This window comes from Pogoniulus pusillus, chromosome 10 (assembly GCF_015220805.1).
Source record: "Pogoniulus pusillus isolate bPogPus1 chromosome 10, bPogPus1.pri, whole genome shotgun sequence".
In the NCBI taxonomy this organism is placed as follows: Eukaryota; Metazoa; Chordata; class Aves; order Piciformes; family Lybiidae; genus Pogoniulus; species Pogoniulus pusillus.
In genome coordinates this window covers 39956738-39975189 of record NC_087273.1, presented here as the reverse complement: position 1 = coordinate 39975189, position 18452 = coordinate 39956738, and the positions used below count along the sequence as shown (strand labels likewise).

The following is an 18452-nucleotide window of genomic DNA, read 5'->3' as shown; positions in this document are numbered from 1 at the left end:
CCAACCTGAACTTGCCCTGGCAGCAGCCTGAGACCATTTGTGCCCTTAACTGCGTGGAGGACCTGGCAGCACCTCACTTCTCACTCCATTTCACACGAAGTTCGCTGAGCTCCTTTCTCTCTTTCTCTTTTATTTGGCTTTACTCTCCTGGGGCAGCCTCCTCCTGCTGTCCCAGAGGTGGAGGAGAAGGCAAAGCAGACAGGGTACAGGGCTGAGCTTCACCCAGACTTCTCCTGGGGCAACCTGAGGCCATTTCCTCTCATCCTGTGCCTTGTTCCTAGGCAGCAGAGCCCAAGCCCAGCTGGCTGCAGCCTCCTCTCAGGGAGCTGCAGAGAACAATGAGGTCTCCCTCGGGATCCTCTTCCCCACTCTGCACCCCCCCAGCCCCCTAAGCTGCTCCTTCCCAGCCCTGCTCCCCAGCCCCTGCCCCAGCCCTGCTGCCCTTCCCTGGCCCTGCCCCAGCCCCTCACTGGGGCATGAGGGACCAGTTCTGGTGCAGAGCTGTCCAGCTACGGGGGACAGAGGCAGGGAACAGCAGGACTTTCTGGGGACCCAGGACACTGTCACACTGTGCCCCTCCAGAACATGGAGAGCAGCAGCTTCTTGTCAGGAGCAGGAACCTGCCAAGAGCTTAAGAGAATCAGAGGTGGGGGGTTGGAAAAGCTCCCTAAGATCACTGAGCTCTCTAAGAAACGTCTTTGAGTCCAACCATTGCCCTAACAGCACCAGGGCCATTCTGCCACGGCCCCAGGGGCCGTGTCTGTGTGTAACAGCTTCCTGCTGCCCTGCACAGCTCACAGCTTCACCACCACACAACCACAGGGAGAGGTGGGAAGGGAGCTGCAGCCAGAGCAGTGTGGACAGCAGCGTGAGAGAGGGCACTGTGCCCCTTGGCTCTGCTCTGCTCAGACCTCACCTCCAACACTGCCCCCAGCTCTGCTGTCCCCAGCAGCAGGAGGAGGGCACAGAGCTGCTGGAGAGGAGGCCACAAGATGCTGCCAGGGCTGGAGCAGCTCTGCTGTGAGCACAGGCTGAGGGAGCTGGGGGGGTGCAGCCTGCAGAGGAGAAGGCTCCAGGGGCACCTCAGAGCTGCTGCCAGGGCCTGAAGGGAGCCTGCAGGAAGGCTGCAAAGGGACTTGTGCTGAGGGGGCCTGAGCCAGGCCAAGGGCAATGGTTTGGAGCTGAGGAAGGAGTCACCACTCTGTGGCTCTGTGAAATCATTCTGAGCTGCTTCCACCCCAGCGCTCCAGCAAGCAGCTCTCCACAAGTTGTTGTCTTCTAATAATCAGCAAATTAATCTGTAATTAGCCTTGAGCTGAGCTGGCAGAGCCTCAGAGACTTGCAGGTGCCTGAGAAGTGCTGTGCAGCTCAGCATGTTCTGCAGGGTGCTCTGGGGGGCACCATAAACTCTACCTGGCAGAGCTTCCCTGGGCAGATCACCCCTGGCACCCCAAAGCTCCAGCGGCGCAGCGGCTCAGGGCTGCCCTGCAGCCTTCCCTCCTGGCAGCAACTGACTGACAGCAGAGCCCTCCCTGGGCTGCCCTTCTTTACACTCCATCCCAAGGTGCCAGTGGCACGCAGAGAGGGAGGGCACAGCCTGGGGGAGAAACCAGCCTGGGCACAGCAGACAGCAGTGAGAGTCCTGCCCGAAGCAGGAGCAGCAAACCGCAGCACCTCCAGCGCCGTGGGCTGAGCAGAAAGAGTTTGGCCCTTGAGGGCCAACTCAGCTTAACTCTCCCTCCCTGGAGGGGCTCAAGGCTGGGCTGGATGAGCAGCCTTGGGCTAGTGGGAGGTGCCCCTGCCCCGTGGCAGGGAGCTGGCACAGGCTGAGCCTGAAGGTCCCCCTCAAGCCAAGCCACTTGTTCTGGTGGGAGGTGTCCCTGCCTGTGGCAGGGCTTTGGAGCTGGCTGGGCCTTGAGGTCCCTTCCCACCTCAACCGTTGTGTGATTCTGTGCCGTGGGGCTGTGAGCTGGCAGCAGGTTGGTGGTCAGCAACAGCAAGAGCCGCAGGGTGCTCGGGCTCCATGCAACCACAGAGTCACAGCATGGCAGGGGCTGGAAGAGCCCTTGGAAGCTCATCCAGTGCAGCCCCCCCTGCCAGAGCAGGATCACCAGCACCAGATCACACTGGCAGGCCATACCTGCCCCCTTTCCCCCACACCTGCCCCACTCTCCCTCTTTCTCTGCCCAAACCCACAGCACCTGCGCTCTGCTGGGGTCTCCTCCCACCCCAGCTGTGGCCACTTTGCCCCCCCTGCCCACTGCCCTTTATAACCAGCCCCAGGAGAGGCAGCAGCCCCAAGGTGTGCCCATCTGGGCAGAGGGATCCTCCTCCCTTCATCGCTGGTGAGTGCCTTTGGCGTACACTGGGTGGCTGGTGGAGGGGATCTAAAGGCTGGGGGGCCTGGTGGCCCCCCAGTCAGCTAGGAATAGAGTCAGTGCCTGCTCCACCATCGTGCATGGGTGCTGGTTGTGTCTGTGGCGTGGGGCTGAGCTCCCCTGTGTGCTGTTTTAGCTCTTTGAGGCTCTGGCCCAGGCTCTGGAGGGTGTGCCAAAATGGTCGTGGAGCTGCTTGGGGGAGCTGAGTGGGGAGCTGGAGCTGCTCGAGGAGCAGGAGCTGTTTTGGGGGGAGCTGAGTGGGGAGCTGGAGCTGCTCGAGGAGCAGGAGCTGTTTTGGGGGGAGCTGAGTGGGGAGCTGGAGCTGCTCGAGGAGCAGGAGCTGTTTTGGGGGGAGGTGAGTGGGGAGCTGGAGCTGCTCGAGGAGCAGGAGCTGTTTTGGGGGGAGCTGAGTGGGGAGCTGGAGCTGCCTGGGGGAGATATAAATGTCTGGGGGTTGGGGGGAGAATGGGACAGGCTCTGCTCCCTTCCTCCCCGGCGCAGGACGAGGCAGAACGGGTGGAAGCTGCAGCACAGCAGGTCCCAGCTCAGCGCCAGGGGCTCCTCTTGCCGGTAAGGGCCCCCGAGCCCTGGGGCAGGCTGCCCGAAGGGCTGTGGGGGCTGCCCTGGACGACTTCCCAAGGTCATCCGGCGCAGCCCCGCTGCTGTCCGCAGGGACACCTTCGACTCCAGCAGGCACAGGCTGCCCGGGGAGGCTGTGGCTGCCTCCTGCCTGGGGGTGCTCAGGGCCGGGCTGGATGAGGCCTGGAGCAGCTGAGTGTAGCTGAGAGGTGTCCCTGGGCATGGCAGGGGTTGGAGCAGAGCTCTGAAGTCCCTTCCAGCTGAAGCCATTCTGTGACTCCATGGCCGCTTCAGAGCGCTGGGCTCAGAGGAGGCAATTTGAGGTTCCTGGCTGCAGGAGTGTGCCACCAAAACTGCACTATTTGAGAGCAAACAGCCTCGGCAAGAGGGAAGCCAAAGCAGAGGAGGTACCAGCAGCGATTTGCATTCAAGAGAACGATGCTCGTTTGCATTTTAAAGTCCAGGGCTGAGCACTGGGGAGAGACCTTGCAATAAAAATCCAGCTGTGTTTCACTCACCGAACCAGGAAACACTCCAGAAGCTGAAGAAAACCAAACCCCAAACCCCCACTTGAAATTATTTTCTTTGCTAACAGGATGCTTAGAACAAGAATAACTGAAAAAGAGCTGGGGAGGAAATTGGTTGTCCAGGAAAGGCTTTGGGAAGGTTTAAAGGGAAGATGAAGCTCTTTGCCTTCATGGAATCACAGAACCATGGAACCAATCAGGCTGGCAGAGAGCTCCAAGCTCACCCAGCCTAGCATCCAGCCCTGCCCAACCAGAGCATGGCACTAAGTGCCCCAGCCAGGCTTGGCAACAACACCTCCAGCCACAGCCACTCCACCACCTCCCTGGGCAGCCCATTCCAGTGCCAATCACTCTCTCTGCCAGGAACTTCCTCCTCACATCCAGCCCAGACCTGCCCTGGCACAGCTTGAGGCTGTGTCCCCTTCTTCTGGTGCTGGCTGCCTGGCAGCAGAGCCCAACCCCACCTGGCTACAGCCTCCCTGCAGGCAGCTGCAGACAGCAATGAGCTCTGCCCTGAGCCTCCTCTGCTGCAGGCTGCACCCCCCCAGCTCCCTCAGCCTCTCCTCACAGGGCTCTGCTCCAGGCCCCTCAGCTTTGTCGCCCTCCTGTGGACACCTTCCAGTACTGCAACATCTGCAATGGAGGAGCCCAGAACTGGACACAGCACTCCAGGGGTGGCCTGAGCAGTGCTGAGCACAGGGGCACAAGAACCTCCCTTGTCCTGCTGCCCACACTGCTCCTGAGCCAGCCCAGGATGCCATTGGCACTGCTGCCCACCTGGGCACTGCTGCCTCCTCTGCAGCTCCTCTCTGCCAGCACCCCCAGGGCCCTCTCTGCCTGGCTGCTCTCAGCCACTCTGGCCCCAGCCTGCAGTGCTGCTTGGGGTTGTTGTGGCCAAAGTGCAGAACCTGCCCTTGGCCTTGTTCAGTCTCATCCCCTTGGCCTCTGCCCACCCATCCAGCCTGGCCAGGTCCCTCTGCAGGGCTCTGCTACCCTCCAGCAGCTCCACAGCTTCTCCTAGCTTGGTGTCATCTGCAAACCCACTGATGCTGGGCTCAATGTCCTGCTCCAGCTCATCACTAAAGATCTCAGATCCCGTGGAACAGGAGTGACAAAGCCCTTTGAGGCTGCCTCCCAGCCTGGCATCTCAGCTCATTTCCTCATGCAAATGAGGGCTAAGTGCTGCATTTGCTTTGGTTCCACCTCTTGCAGGCTAGAAAACCTCTCCACGAAGAAGGCTTTTGGAGGCTGCTCTCAGCTCTGCTGCACAGCAGCTCTGGGTAAGCCTCTCAGGAGGAGAGAACCCCCCCGAGGCTACTGCACTGAACTCTTCTTGGGCTGTTCCCCGTTTCCAGAGCACTTCAGCCTGGGCTTCCCGGCTCAGGGAGCCACAGAGGTGCTGAGGCTGGAGGAGGTGTTGGGCATCCTGCAGACCAAGGTCTCACCCAGACCTCACAGCCCCACCATGGCCACCAAACCATGATGGTCTTGTGCTTTTTATCCCCTTCCCCCCTTTTCTCAGCTGCTTCCCCTCCAGCTGCTTTTAAGCAGGAAATTCCAGCCCACAACACAAAGCATCCCCCCAGACCCTCCCTGAGCCCAAACGAGCCCGTTAGCCAAAAGCCTTCTTCTGGCTGACTTCTGCAGCTCACTGAGGTGTCCAAATGAGCCAATATGATCCCTGAGGCAGAGAGGAGCTCACAGGCTCGGAGAGCAGTGCTGGGAGGAGAGCAGTGGAGCTTGTGCACTGTCAGCAAGCACCAGGAGCTGCCCTGGAGAGCACTGAGCAGCTGGGGCTGGGAAAGACCTCCGAGGTCCAGCATCAACCCAGCCCCACCATGGCTACCGAAGCCTGGCCCCAGGTGCCATGGCCACAGCTTTCTGGAGCACCTCCAGGGTTGGGCACTCCAGCAGCTCCCTGGGCAGCCTGTGCACCACAGAAACTTCCCCGTGGCCAACCTGAACCTCCCCGGGAGCCACTTGAGGCTGTTCCTTCTCATCCTGTCACTTGTTCCTAGGCAGCAGAGCCCAAGCCCAGCTGGCTGCAGCCTCCTCTCAGGGAGCTGCAGGCAGCAGTGAGGTCTCCCTCAGCCTCCTCTTCCCCACACTGCACCCACCCTCAGCTCCCTAAGCTGCTCCTCCCCAGCCCTGTTCTCCAGACCCTGCCCCAGATCTCTTGCCTGTCTCTGGCCCTGCCCCAGCCCCTCAGTGGCAGTGAGGGCCCCAAACTGACCCAAACACTCCAGGTGTGGCCTCAGCAGTGCCCAGTCCAGGGGCACAATCCCTGCCCGCAGCACTGCTGCTCCAGGCCAGGCTGCTGGTGCCCTTCCAGCCCCCTGGGCACAGCCTGGCTCATCTCCACCCCCAAGCCCTTTTCTGCAGGCAGCTTTCCAGCCACTCTGCTTCCAGCCTGGAGCTGTGCAAACAGAAGGCTACAGCCTTGACCACCTCATCTTGGGGTAATTATGACAGAGTTCAGCAATTAAAATCTCAGTGATTAAATGAGAGTGGGAACTGGAGAGTGGTGAAGGCAAGAAGGGAGAAAACCAGGCCCTGCTTGAGCAGCACTAACAAAGCCTCTTCTGGGATCCCAGGAGAGGGAGAAGTGTGCAGCAGGGGATGAAAGCCTCAAGCTAGAAGAGGTCTCCTAAGCTGTTTTGTTGTCTTTATTTCTACTCAAGCCCACAATAAATCAATAAGCTCCAGATCTTTGCTGCCTGGGGATGAAGAAAAGCAGCTGCAAGTCACTGCTGGGGCTTGCTGAGCACACACCTTGTGCCAGCCAGGCTCTGCTGGAGCACACTGAGGTGGCAGTGACACGGGCAGCAGGGCCAGGGCGCCCTGGGCAGGGCTGGGAGGAGGGAAGGGATCCGTGAGGGGCACTGGGACAGGCTGCAGAGGTGAGCCCCAGGCAGCCTCATGGTGTGCACCCAGGCCAAGGGCAGGCTCCTGCAGCTGGGTCGGGGCAATGCCAAGCACAGATCCAGCCTGGCTGAGTTGTGGCCCAGGAGCAGGCCCTGGGGGTGTCAGCTGGTGCCAGACTCCCTCTGGCAGCCCAGAGGCAGCTGTGTGCTGGCTGCAGCCAGAGCAGGGAGAGCAGCAGCACAGGGAGGAGACTCTGCCCCTCTGCTCTGCTCAGCCCTCACCTGCAGCACTGCCTCCAGCTCTGGGAACACAGCACAAGAGGGACCTGGAGCTGCTGGAGAGGGTCCAGAGGAGGCCACAGAGATGACCAGAGGCTGGAGAGCCTCTGCTGTGGGAAAGTTGGGGATGCTCAGCCTGGAGAAGGGAAGGCTCCAGGGAGAACTCAGAGCAGCCCTCCAGCACCTAAAGGAGCTGCAGGAGAGCTGGGGAGGGACTGCGCAGGGAGCCCCTTCGGTGCCAGGGCTGTGGGCCTGGGTGAGCCCCAAAGGTCCTTTCCAAAGGCAGCTGTGCTGGCGCTTGGTGAGCAGAAAACTCTGCCCCGTGAGATGTCAGACTGCAAGCCCCTGGAACCTGCTGCCATTGATTTCCCTCCCCAGCACACTTAGGGACATACCAAGAGCAGCCCCAGCAGGCTGCTGGCAGGCAGGAACCTCTCAGCTGTGGCTTGAGCTGGTGAGAGCTGTGACACCATCTCACACAGAGAACTGTCTGGGTGGGAGAAGCCCTCTGAGACCACTGAGCCCTACATCAGCCAGGCCCACCATGGCCACCAAACCTTGGCACCAAGTGCCATGGCCACAGCTTTCTGGAACCCCTCCATGCATGGGGACTCCACCACCTCCCTGGGCAGCCTGTGCCAATCCTGCAGCACAGAAATTGGTCCTCTTGCCCAACCTAACTCCCCTCTGGCACCATTTCAGGCCATTTCCTCTCCTGATCCTAGGGAGAAGAGCCCAACCCCGCCCTCACTCCAGCCTCCTGCCAGGGAGTTTGGTCCATCTGGGGGCATTTTCCTTTCTTTCAGCCACAATAAGGAGGAATATTGGCAGGAAATTAAAATCTTAGCACTGGCCTGGCCTGGGGATTCAGCCACACTTCACTTTGTTGGGTTTAGATCTCCCCAGAGGTCACCATTCTGGAGATCAACTAATGAGATCAGATTCACAGATGGCTTCATCTGGTTGAGCTCCTCAGAGGACAATAATAGGTTTCCCTGAAGCCAGCTATATCCAGGCTGGGCACACGCAGGCAGCTCCAGCTCCTGGAGAGCTCGCCCAGACCTCTGGAGTGCAGCAGTAAGCTCCAGGAGAAGGCTGCAGGGCTCTGGGAGGAGCTGGCAGGCAGAGGTGGTGTGGCAGCAGGTCAGGATGGATGTCCTCGCAGCTCAGAAGGCACCCAGGGGAAATGCAGAGCTCCCAGGGAGCTGGGATGTGGGTGGTGGAAAGCTCTGCTGGCATCATCCAGGCCTGCTGGCTGGAAAAGGTCTTTAAGACCATCAGATCAAACCCAGCACTGGCAGCTCACCACTGAGCCCTGTCCACAACCAAACCAAGGCCAGAACTCAGCCCAGCTCTATCCACAACTGAGCCAGACCATGCCCAGAGCTAAACCAAATCCAACCATCTCAGAGCTAAACCACATCCAAGGCTCTTGTGCAGGCTCTCAGCCCGTGCTGCTCCCAGAGCTGCCCCTCAGCAGCTCTGCAGCCTGCCCTGGGCTCTCTGCAGCAGTTCCCTGGCTCTGGCACTGGGCAGCCAGCACTGGCCCCAGCACTGCAGCTGTGCCCTCAGCAGGGCAGAGTGGAGAAGGAGGAGAACCTCCCTTGCCCTGTGGGTCACAATGAATGTCCCCCAGGACAGCTTTGTCCTGCTTGGCTTCCAGGGCACACTGCTGGCTCCTGGGACCTTGCTGTCCCCCAGCACCCCCAGGTCCTTCTCCCTGGAGCTGCTGCCCAGCAGGTCCCCCTCAGCCATGCTGCTGCAGGAGGCTGTTCCTCCCCAGGAGCAGGACCTGCACTTGCCCTGGTTGAGCTCCATGAGGTTCCTCCCAATTTTCCAGTGCCTTCTCCAATGCATCTTCCCCTTCCAATCATCTGTCTGAAGGCTCTCTGAAAATAGGTCACCATTCCCATGCAGTGGCTCCAGATGCAGGAATTTTCACCCAATTTTCCTTTCACAGGAGGCTTCTGCTTCCTGGAGGAGAGGCACAGGAAGGATTAAATATTCAGCACTTATTTTGATCTAAACCCATCAGGAGCTGTTTGTGTCCTGCACAAGAGCTGAGCATCAAAGGAGAAGCCTTCTGATGCCACCGAGGCCTCAGCGGGATGATCAGAGAGCTTTGGGTCTGCCTGAGACCCACTTTTAGGGGCTGTCACAAGACATTAATTTAGTATTGATTGCTGAAGCTGAAAATCTCTTTTCTTCTGGGCGAGAGCCTGCCTTAATCCTGCAGAAAGTGGCTCGGGCGGCAGAGAGGCGCCGGGGGGGGAGGGCTCCGCAGGCAGCCTTTGGAGCCTCGAGGGAAACAACCAGCCCCGGGGGTTCCATCGCCTCCCCGCTACGGCCCAGGGAGCTACTGCCCGTGGAGGTGTTCAAGAGAGCCACAGCGCCACAGAATCAGTGCCAGGGGCTGGAAGGGACCTCTAAAGCTCAGCCAGTCCAACCCCCTGCCAGAGCAGCAGCACCCAGAGCAGATCATGTAGGAGCACAGCCAGGCAGGGGCTGAATATCTCCACAGAGGGAGACTCCACACCCCCCTGGGCAGCCTCTGCCAGGGCTCTGGCACCCTCACAGGGGAAAAAATCCTCCTCAGGTTCGCATGGCACTGCCTCTGCCTCAGCTGCCACCCAGTGCCCCTTGTGCTGGCACTGGCATCCCCCAGCAGAGCCTGGCTGCAGCCTGCTGCCACTCACTGCACACACTGATCACCACTGCCGAGGTCACCTCTCAGCTCCTCCTCTCAAGCTCCCAGCCCCCTCAGGCTCTGTTCATAAGGAAGATGTTCAACTTCCTTCATCATCTCTGTGGCTCTGGGCTGGGCTCTCTGCAGCAGTTCTGTGTCCCTCTTGAGCTGGGGGGCCCAGAACTGGACACAGGACTGCAGCTGTGGCCTCAGCAGGGCAGAGCAGAGGGGCAGGAGAACCTTTCTTGACCTACTCACCACAGCCCTTCTGCTGCACCCCAGACTGGCATTGCCCTTCCTGGCCCCCAGAGCACACTGCTGGCTCATGCTCACCCTCCCACCCACCAGCACCCCCAGAGCCTTTTCCCCTTTGCTGCCTTCCAACAGCTCAGTCCCCAACCTCTCCTGCTCCCTGGGGTTGTTCTTGCCCAGGTGCCAGACTCTGCCCTTGCCCCTGTTGAGCTTCATTCAACTTCTCCCTGCCCAACTCTCAGCCTGTGCCAGTCTGGCTGGGTGGCAGCACAGCCTCCTGGGGTGGCAGCCCAGCTTGGCGCCCTCAGCAAACTTGCTGCCACTGCCCTCTGTGCCCTCAGCCAGGCCACGGATGAGTACATTGAACAGAACTGGTCCTAGTACTGACCCCTGAGGGACTCCACTGGTCCCAGACCCCCAGCTGGACTCAGTCCCATTGACCACAGCTCTCTGGCTTCTTTCCTCTAGCCACTTCCCATCCACCTCACTGCTCCTTCACCCAGCCCACAGCTCCTCAGCTTAGCTGTGAGGATGCTGTGGCAGACAGAGGCCTGGAGCAGGCTGCCCAGAGAGGTTGTGCAGTCTCCTTGTGTGGAGAGCTTCCAGCCCCAGCTGGGCACTGTGCTGCTGGGCAGATGCTGTGGGTGCCCTGCTGGAGCAGAACCACAGTGGGCTGGAAGGGAGCTCTGGAGACCACCACAGAACTGTCTGGGTCTGTAGCAGGGGGCTGGGACTGGATGATCTCCAGAGGTCCCTTCCAACCTCCACCACGATGTGATTTTACTTCTTTGCCACAGAACCAGAACATCTAAACCTTCCCTGAGCACCAAGAGGATTTTCCCACACCACATCCAAGCTTCCAGAGCTGTCTCCAGCTGAGACCATGGAAGTATCTCACAGGGAGTGTTCTCCTCTCAGGCACTCAAACACAAAGGCTCTTGGTGTCACTGCTCCAATAATACTCTAATTGGGAGCTGATGCTGAGGATTAATCTCACTTTTTATCACACAGAAGGGAAGGGAAAGGAGCAATTATGAGCAGCAACAGAATCCAATCTCTGTCAAGAGGACCTCCAGGATGTGAGCAAGCTACCCAAGCTGTGCAGAGCCCTTTCCAGAGGAAGCACAGCAGCCAAAGGCAGCAACAAGCAATCATCTGCACCCTGCCTGGGTGGAAAGCAGCCCTGGCTGCCTGCTGCCCCTGCATGGAGGAGCTGAGGCTGTGCTGCAGCAGGGTGCACTGCGTGGCAGGGGTCGGGTCACAGCACCGGGGGAGGGACACCAAGGAGCAGCTGGTCCAAGCACATCAATTAATGCATGCTTCTGGCCAGCTAATGATGGTCAGGCCAGAACTGGACACAGCTCTTGCTGAGCATTGCTGAGCTCCCCTCTGGGGCTGCTCTTGTGCAGGCTCTCAGCCTTTGCTGCTCCCAGGGCTGCTCCAGGCCCCTCAGCAGCTTTGGAGCCCTTTGCTGTCATCTCTCCAGCTGTTCCCTGTCTCTCTGGCACGGAGGAGCCCAGCACTGTCCCCAGAACTCCAGCTATGGCCTCACCGGAGCAGAGGTGCAGGAGAACCTCCCCTGCCCTGCTGCCCACGCTCTTCTTCATGCCCCCCAGAACACCTTTGGTCGTCCTTGCCACCAGGGCACATTCCTGGCTCACGGGGACATTTTGTGCCCCACACTTCCAGGTTCCTCTCCACGGAGCTGCTTCCCAGCAGGTCCCCCCCTCAGCTGTGCTGCTGCAGGAGGTTGTTCCTCCCCAGGGGCAGCAGCCTACACTTGCCCTGGCTGAACTCCATGTGGTCCTTTCCAGCCAAGCCTGCAGGCTGGGCAGGTCTCAGTGCATGGCAGCACAGCCTGGGGGGTGTCACTGCTCCTGCCAACTCAGAGCCACAGCAAACAGGTTCCCAGAGCCATCCAGGGTGGGGAAAGGCCTCCAGGATCATAACCCAGCTACCCCACGGGCACCAAACTGTCCTGAAGCAGCTCAACTTCTGACCTTAAGGCATGGTTTGGTGCCACTCACTGGCACCCAGTGGCATCAGAACAAAGCGGCAGAACAGTGAGCCTTGTTTCTAGCCTCTTCCATCCTCCAGCTGTGTCTAAGGCCAAGGCCAAGCAGCATCCAGCACAAGGCAGAACAAGTTGGGGAGTGAAGCATGATGCCCAGGGAGAGACCATGAGTGAGCCAGGGGTGGCAGAGGAGAGAGGGGCAGGCAGGTAAGGCAGCCAGCGAGAGGGGTTGCACTCCAGAGCTTGGAGAGGAGCCCAGAAAGCTCAGGTCTCAAAGCTCTCCTCTGCTGTCAGCTTACACTGGCAGAAGGGAGCAGCCAAGGCTCTCTGCTGGGCAGCTGGAGTGTGCCCACCCTCCAGCAGGGACTTGCCACTGCCACAGTTCAGCCGCTCTGAGGAGCTGAGGGACTCTGCTGCTCACCCAGCAGAAGACAGCAGAGGTGCCTGAAGCCAAACCAGGTAGTGGAGGCAGGAGCTGTGCCCCCTCTCCGTGGTTCCCAAAGGACACAGGGCACACTGCCAGCAGCACAGAGCTGTGGGAAGACAGAGCCACAGTGCCAGGCTCTGGGGTGCTCCAGACCATCCCTGCCCAGGACGAGGAGCTCAGGATGCCAGAGGCAGCTTTAGCTGCTGCCTCCCCACTGCAGAGCCACAAGTGACACATTGCTGGTGACAAACGATGACTGCTGCCTTCTCTCAAGATGGTTGCTCCAGCAGATGTGTGCAAATTGGCCCCAGCTCTGTCACAGGGAAAGGCAAAAGAACTGGAAAGCTGCCCAGGGAGCCCTGGTGCCACCAGCAGCCCGAGGGAACCATTTCCAAGAGCCATTGGATGGCCTCTGGTGAGAGCTTAGCTACAAAACCGCAGGAGAAAAGGCAAAGAGGGGAAGAGAAAGCAGAGGATGTTCCTCAGGGGAAGCTTTGAGCAGCTGAGTTCAGAGTGCTGAGGAGTCAAAATGTGAACCTCCTCGGGTCTGGGCAGGGACATCCATGCAGAGTGCTTCAGGAGAGGAAAGCCAACCTCAGCAGCTCCCCCAGAGCAGCAGCTCCCTGCTGCTGTCATGGAGCCACGGAGCCATTTGGGTTGGAAAGCAGCTTGCAGAGCATCCAGTGCAGCCATGGCCCCAGCACTGCCAGGCCATCACCACCCCATGGCCCCAGCACTGCAGGGCACCACCAACCCACGGCCCCCAACATCACACCTCCATGGATCTGAAATCCCTTCAGGCATGGGGAATCCACCGCTGTCCTGGGCAGCCTGGGCCAGGCCTGGACAACCCTTAAAGGCAAGAAATTGTTTCTCACAGCCAACCTAAACCTCCCCTGCTGACACCTGAGCCCTTTGCCTCTCCTTCTATCACCTAATATCAGCAGAGCCCAACCCCAGCTGGCTGCAGCCTCCTCTCAGAGAGCTGCAGAGGGCAATGAGGTCTCCCTCAGCCTCCTCTTCCCCAAACTGCACCCCCCCAGCCCTGCTCTCCAGCCCCTGCCCCAGCTTTGTTACCCAGAACTGAACCCAGTGCTCAAGCTGTGACCTCAGCAGTGCCCTGCACAGACGCCCTGGTGGGAGGTGACAACAGATCCAGACCAAACACTCTCCTCTTGTCAATAGCATCTCCAAACAGTCATCCTGGTACATGCATTGCATCGCTGACTCAAAACATGAAGCTCAGCCCTGTACCCTGTCTGCTTTGCCTTCTCCTCCACCTCTGGGACAGCAGGAGGAGGCTGCCCCAGGAGAGTAAAGCCAAATAAAAGAGAAAGAGAGAAAGGAGCTCAGCGAACTTCGTGTGAAATGGAGTGAGAAGTGAGGTGCTGCCAGGTCCTCCACGCAGTTAGGGGCACAAATGGTCTCAGGCTGCTGCCAGGGCAAGTTCAGGTTGGCTCCGAGGAACAATCTCATCCCCTTGAGGGTTGTGCAGGCCTGACCTGGGCTTGCCCAGGGCAGCAGTGCAGTCCCCATGCCCTGGAGGGGTTCAGAGCCCTGGAGCTGTGGTGCTGGACACCAGGGGCTGGCTGAGTTTGGACATGGTTTAGTGGTGCCCTGGCAGCACAGGGTTAATTGTTGGTCTTAAAGGTCTTCTCCAACCAAAATGATTTTATGAGTCCATGGTTTTTATAGGCCAAGACAGATCTTCAAATCAAAAGCTTGGGGAGAGGAGAAGGCTCCAGAGACCTTCTGGTGGCCTTTCAGGGCTTCAGGGAGCTGAGAAGAGAGCTGGGGACAGACTTTTTCTCAGGGCCTGTTGGGACAGTTCTAGGGGTGATGGTTTGGACTCAAAGAGGGAGATTGAGGCTGGGCAGAAGGGAGAAATGTTTGGCACTGAGGGTGGAGAGAGCCTGGCCCAGGCTGCCCAGAGCTGGGAGCTGCCCCATGGCTGGCACCAGTGCAGGTCAGGCTGTGTGGGGCTGTGAGCAGCCTGCTCTGGCTGGGGATGTCCCTGCTGGAGCTTGGACAGGAGGAGCTTTCATGGTCCCTTCCCACCCAAAGCAGTCTGGGATTCCACAAAACCAGGTTGGTTTCTTCTCCTCAACCCCTGTGAACTGCTGGAACTGCTGAGAGACGATGGCGGCAGAAGGGAAGGTAGGAGCATAGAGAGGGACCCTCAGGCTCTGCCCACCCCTCGCACGGAGCAGCTCCCCGGAGGGCAGGAGACGGCAGCAGGAAAAAGGCCTCAGCAGGCAGAGGCAGGTGCTGAGGAATGCTGCTCCCAGTCCAGGCACGGGTGGGCGTCTCGCCGTGACCTGTGGCGAGGGAGAGAATCCTCTCCCTGGTTACCATGGAGATCCCCTTTGCAGCCTGCTTTGGATCAGCTTTGTGCTCAGGCATCAAATTTGGCAGGAGAGGAGGACAAAGCATCACTTCCTTGGCTTCCCCCTGCACCAAGACCCTCTCGTTTGGAGATCCTGAGGAGGTAAGAGAAGAAATGCCGAGGCAGGGAGGCGAAGGGCTGGAGGAGCTACCTCGGGCTGAGCCGCAACCGCCAGCTCGCTCTTGAGCAGGCGACAGCAGGCTGAGGGTATTTCACTTCGCCTACAGCGCGGGGGGGGAGCTGGAGTTTGGATAGAGCAGGGCGAGGATGACAGCCAGGAGCGGCTCCCGGCGGTTCCTCAGCAGCAGAGCTGCTCTGCGCCCCTCAGCCTGCGCCGGTGACCGCTGGCAGCGCTGCCGGCGGACCCCCAGGGGCTGAGCTCCCTGCCCAGCGGCTGCGAGGGGACCTCCGCGGGGAGGACACTGCCGAGCACACCGCGAGCTGGCTGCAAGAGCTTGCAAGGGTCAGACCCACCGAGATGGGGCAGGAGGCGCCGGGCTGGAAGCAGAGGATTCACGCATCCGGAGCCAGGCGTGCGGGAGCAGAGCGCTTGGATTTCGGGAGAGAGGAGGCGGCGGCCCAGGCTTCGCCGGGGGTGTGTTGGCTCGTGTGCCCCTCGTGTTCCACCCTGCTTCTAGGGGCCGCGGAGCGCACAGTGCCACACACGCCAGCCGCAGAGCAGGCAAGGGGCAGCCGCGCCGCCGGCGGCACCGAGTCCTTGATTTTTCCAGCCCTCACCCCCGTCAGCAGCGAATTTCCCTTGACGCGTCCCCACCTTTGGCCCCCAGGATCCTGGCTCCGGGGGCAGGGGGAGCCCGCGGGTGGGCACCCACCGGCGCTGCCTTCCTCAAGGTGGATGGGCAGCCGAGCACGCCCCAGCGCCCGGCCCCGCGCCCGCCCTCCGCCCCGGCCGCTCTAAGGCTAACCGGCGACTTTTCGGTGAACAGCCAGACACCTCCCGCTCCGTGTCTTCACCATTTCCCACTTCTGCTCCCACTCCCCCTCCCTCCGCCTCCCCCCTCCATTTCTGAGCTCTTTAAGGGTGTCTCCAGCCCAGCCCCGACAGGCGCAGGGAAGCAACATGAATGAAGGAGGATTCTCCCGGATCGATCGCCTGTGGAGCCCCAAGAGCCTCCCATTAATTATTAATTACTCTCTAATTTTACTCCTCTCTCCCCCTTCCCCCCAGCCAAAGAAAGCCTCGGGAGCATGGTTTCAGTTTCCTGAGCTGGGTCGAGCACCAACACCACCACCACCAAGAAGAAGAAATAAAAAGCAAGCCATAATTACATAAGGGACCTGACCCAATGCTTGTGCCCTTCCCCCGGGAGGGGGGACACGGTGGCTGAAGTCACTCTGCTCCCAGCTCTCGTACTGCGCATACTGGGAGGGGTGGGGGAAGAGGTGAAAATTCCCCCCTGCTCAACAGGGACACGGAGCAAACCGGAGTTAAGGAGCCTGGACAGGCCCGAGGGGGTGGAGGGGGTACAAGATCCGGACCAGGGCTGTGGTGGAGGCTGGTGGGATGTGGAGCCGAGATAGCAAGCGGAGCTGCTGTAGTGGGGCGGGGGGCGGTGGGATACTGGTGCCACCAAGCTCCAGTCTGCTGGAGGGGGCGTCGAGATGTGCAGCTGCGACCGAGGGATGCGGGGTGGGGGGGCGGTGGGGAGCGGGATGCGGGGCCAGGACCGAGCCTGGAGCTGCGGGTAGGCGGCGGGGGGGGGGGGGGCGGGACGGACACAGGATAAGGGTCCAGGGCTGATCCCGGAGCCGTTGCCACGGGGGACACACAGAACAAGAGGCCGGGGCCGAGCCCGGAGCCACGCTGGGGTGGGGACACGACGAGGGACCGTGAGCGGGGTTCCGGGGCAGAGGGCAGGACGCCGGTGCCGTACCCGGGGCTCCGAGGCGGGGATGGCAGGATGGGATTGGGGAGGGGGTGAGCGATAGCAGGACGGGGAGGCTGCAGCTGCCCACGCTCCGCGTTCCCCTCCGCCGGTTTCCCGGAGCTAAACCATCCTTGACTTGGCGGAGGGGGGGGGGGATAAAAGCCCCGCAAGGCAAAGCCAGATGAAAATTCCTCGTGGAAATGATGCAGCAAAGGATGGGAAAGGGGGATGGGGGGACAGACCTCCCGTTGCCCCTCTCCAGCCCCACTTCTCGCGGCACAACCCGAGCCAACAGCTCCCTTTTCCACGCACCCGACAATTCGCAGCCACCTCCATCCACCCATCCACCCATCCCACCAGCGCTTCCCACACCACCGGCAACCAGCTCAGCCAGAGGAAGGAGGATGCAGGATGCCACCCAACATCTCCCAATCCCCTCCCGAAAGCTGGGGAGCAGGAAGGGAGGGCAGAGGAGCCCCCATCGCCTTCGGTTTTGTCAAGGAAATGGGAATTGATTTACCTTTGGCTGCTCCTTCTCCTTCGGTCAGGAGCTGGAGGAGGAAGAAGAGGATGGACAGGAAAAGAGGAAGAGGCAGAGGCTAGGAAGAGGCGAAGCGGCTGCTAATCCCCGTGGAGCGAGCTTTCCAGCAGCACCAGCAAGCGTGCGTGTGACCGGAGAGGAAGCCGAGCCCCCTCCTCCCGGGGATGCTCCGGGCGCCCCACCGGAGCGGGCTCATGGGGGTACCTCGATGGCTGTGCCCATGGCCGACACGGCGGAAACCCCCGCGCGGGAGGGGAAGAGGCAAAAAGGAGAAGGGATAAGGAGAGGAGGGGGGAACTCGGCAGCCACACGCCTGGCTGTGAGCTGATGGAGGGGGGGGGGGGGGAAGGAGGGGGGAGAAGAGAAGAGGAGGAGGAAGAGGAGGAGGAGTATGATAAGGAGGAGGAGCCCCAGCGCTGCCAGCCCAACCACTGACGGAGCAGCTGCCGCCACCGCCCGCCCTTCCCAAGGACACACCGATGGGGAAAGACCCTTCAGGGTTCTGACCTCCTTGGTGGGGAGAGATCCCCCCCAACCCACCCCCACCGCTCTGAGCCTGGTGGATCCAGCTGGGAAAAGCCCACCAGCTCCGGGGCATTGCCCTAAAGATGCCAGCTGGGGAACGGCCCAAGGCACTGCCAGGTGTAACTGGCAAGGCAGGGAGAGATGACATTAGAGAGGTGGAGAAAATATTAGCTATTAAAAGTTGCAGCTAGAGATCACCAAGATTAGTTACTAAAATGATAGATGAGGAAGAGGCCGGGTGGAGCCACCTGGGCTAGAGGGAGCTGTCTCTGTCCACAGAGCCCGGCTGGAACTGGATGATCTTGAAGGTCCTTTTCAACCAAACCCATTCCATAGCTCTAAGGTGGTCCTGACCAAAGCTGGGCTCAAGGTGGAAGGCAACATCGTGAAGGGAACCATTAAATGGCACAGTTCAAAAGTGCTTCTGTGGCTCCATGGTAAATCCCATGGGATGGTTTGTGCTGGAAGGGACCTGCAAGGGACCACAGAGATCCTCTGCTCCACCCTCCTTACCATGCACAGGGACATCTCTCACCTAGACATGCTCAAGGCCTCATCCAGCCTGGCCTTGGACACCTCCAAGTCTCCCTAGGCATCTCCCTGGGCATCTCCCTGGGCCGGGGACTTGGCACTAAGGAGGTGCTGAAAGGAAGGTCCAGCCTGAGGGCACTCTGCCATCACCTTGGGGATGACAGCTCCAGACCATTGCCACCGTGGTCCATCACCTCCTGGCAGCTCCAGACCATTGCCACTGTGGTCCATCACCTCCTGGCAGCTCCAGACCATTGCCACTGTGGTCCATCACCTCCTGGCAGGCAGCTGAGCAGTGGCGGTGGCTTTAAATCAGTGACTGGGGAGCAAACATTTGTGCAGCAAACATTCTCTCCATCTTCTGGGTATGTAGAGGCAGAGACTCACAGAAGGCTGGCAGGAGATGCAGTGGTCATCCAGTCCAACCCCCCCATAGAGCCACATCCCTATCACCTCCCCAGAAGGAGGACTTGGCCATGTGGCTCCTGAGAGAGCTAAGGGCAGTGAGCAAATGCTTCTCAGAGGCCCCAGCTGAGAGACAGAGAACCACTTGGGTGGGAGAAGAGCTTGGAGA

The 18452-nt window shown here is 60.2% G+C and overlaps 1 protein-coding gene across 6 annotated transcripts in view; it reads right to left on the bottom strand.

Moving 5' to 3' along the window:
* DLGAP1 (DLG associated protein 1) overlaps window positions 1-17145 on the bottom strand; it is a 100355-nt gene extending 83210 nt beyond the window's left edge. For all 6 annotated transcript variants that reach the window (XM_064150316.1, XM_064150315.1, XM_064150321.1 and 3 more), the window contains exon 1: window positions 16802-17145. The gene's annotated coding sequence lies outside the window, so the exon portion shown is untranslated. The remainder of the gene's footprint in view (window positions 1-16801) is intronic.
* Window positions 17146-18452: the final 1307 nt, after the last annotated feature.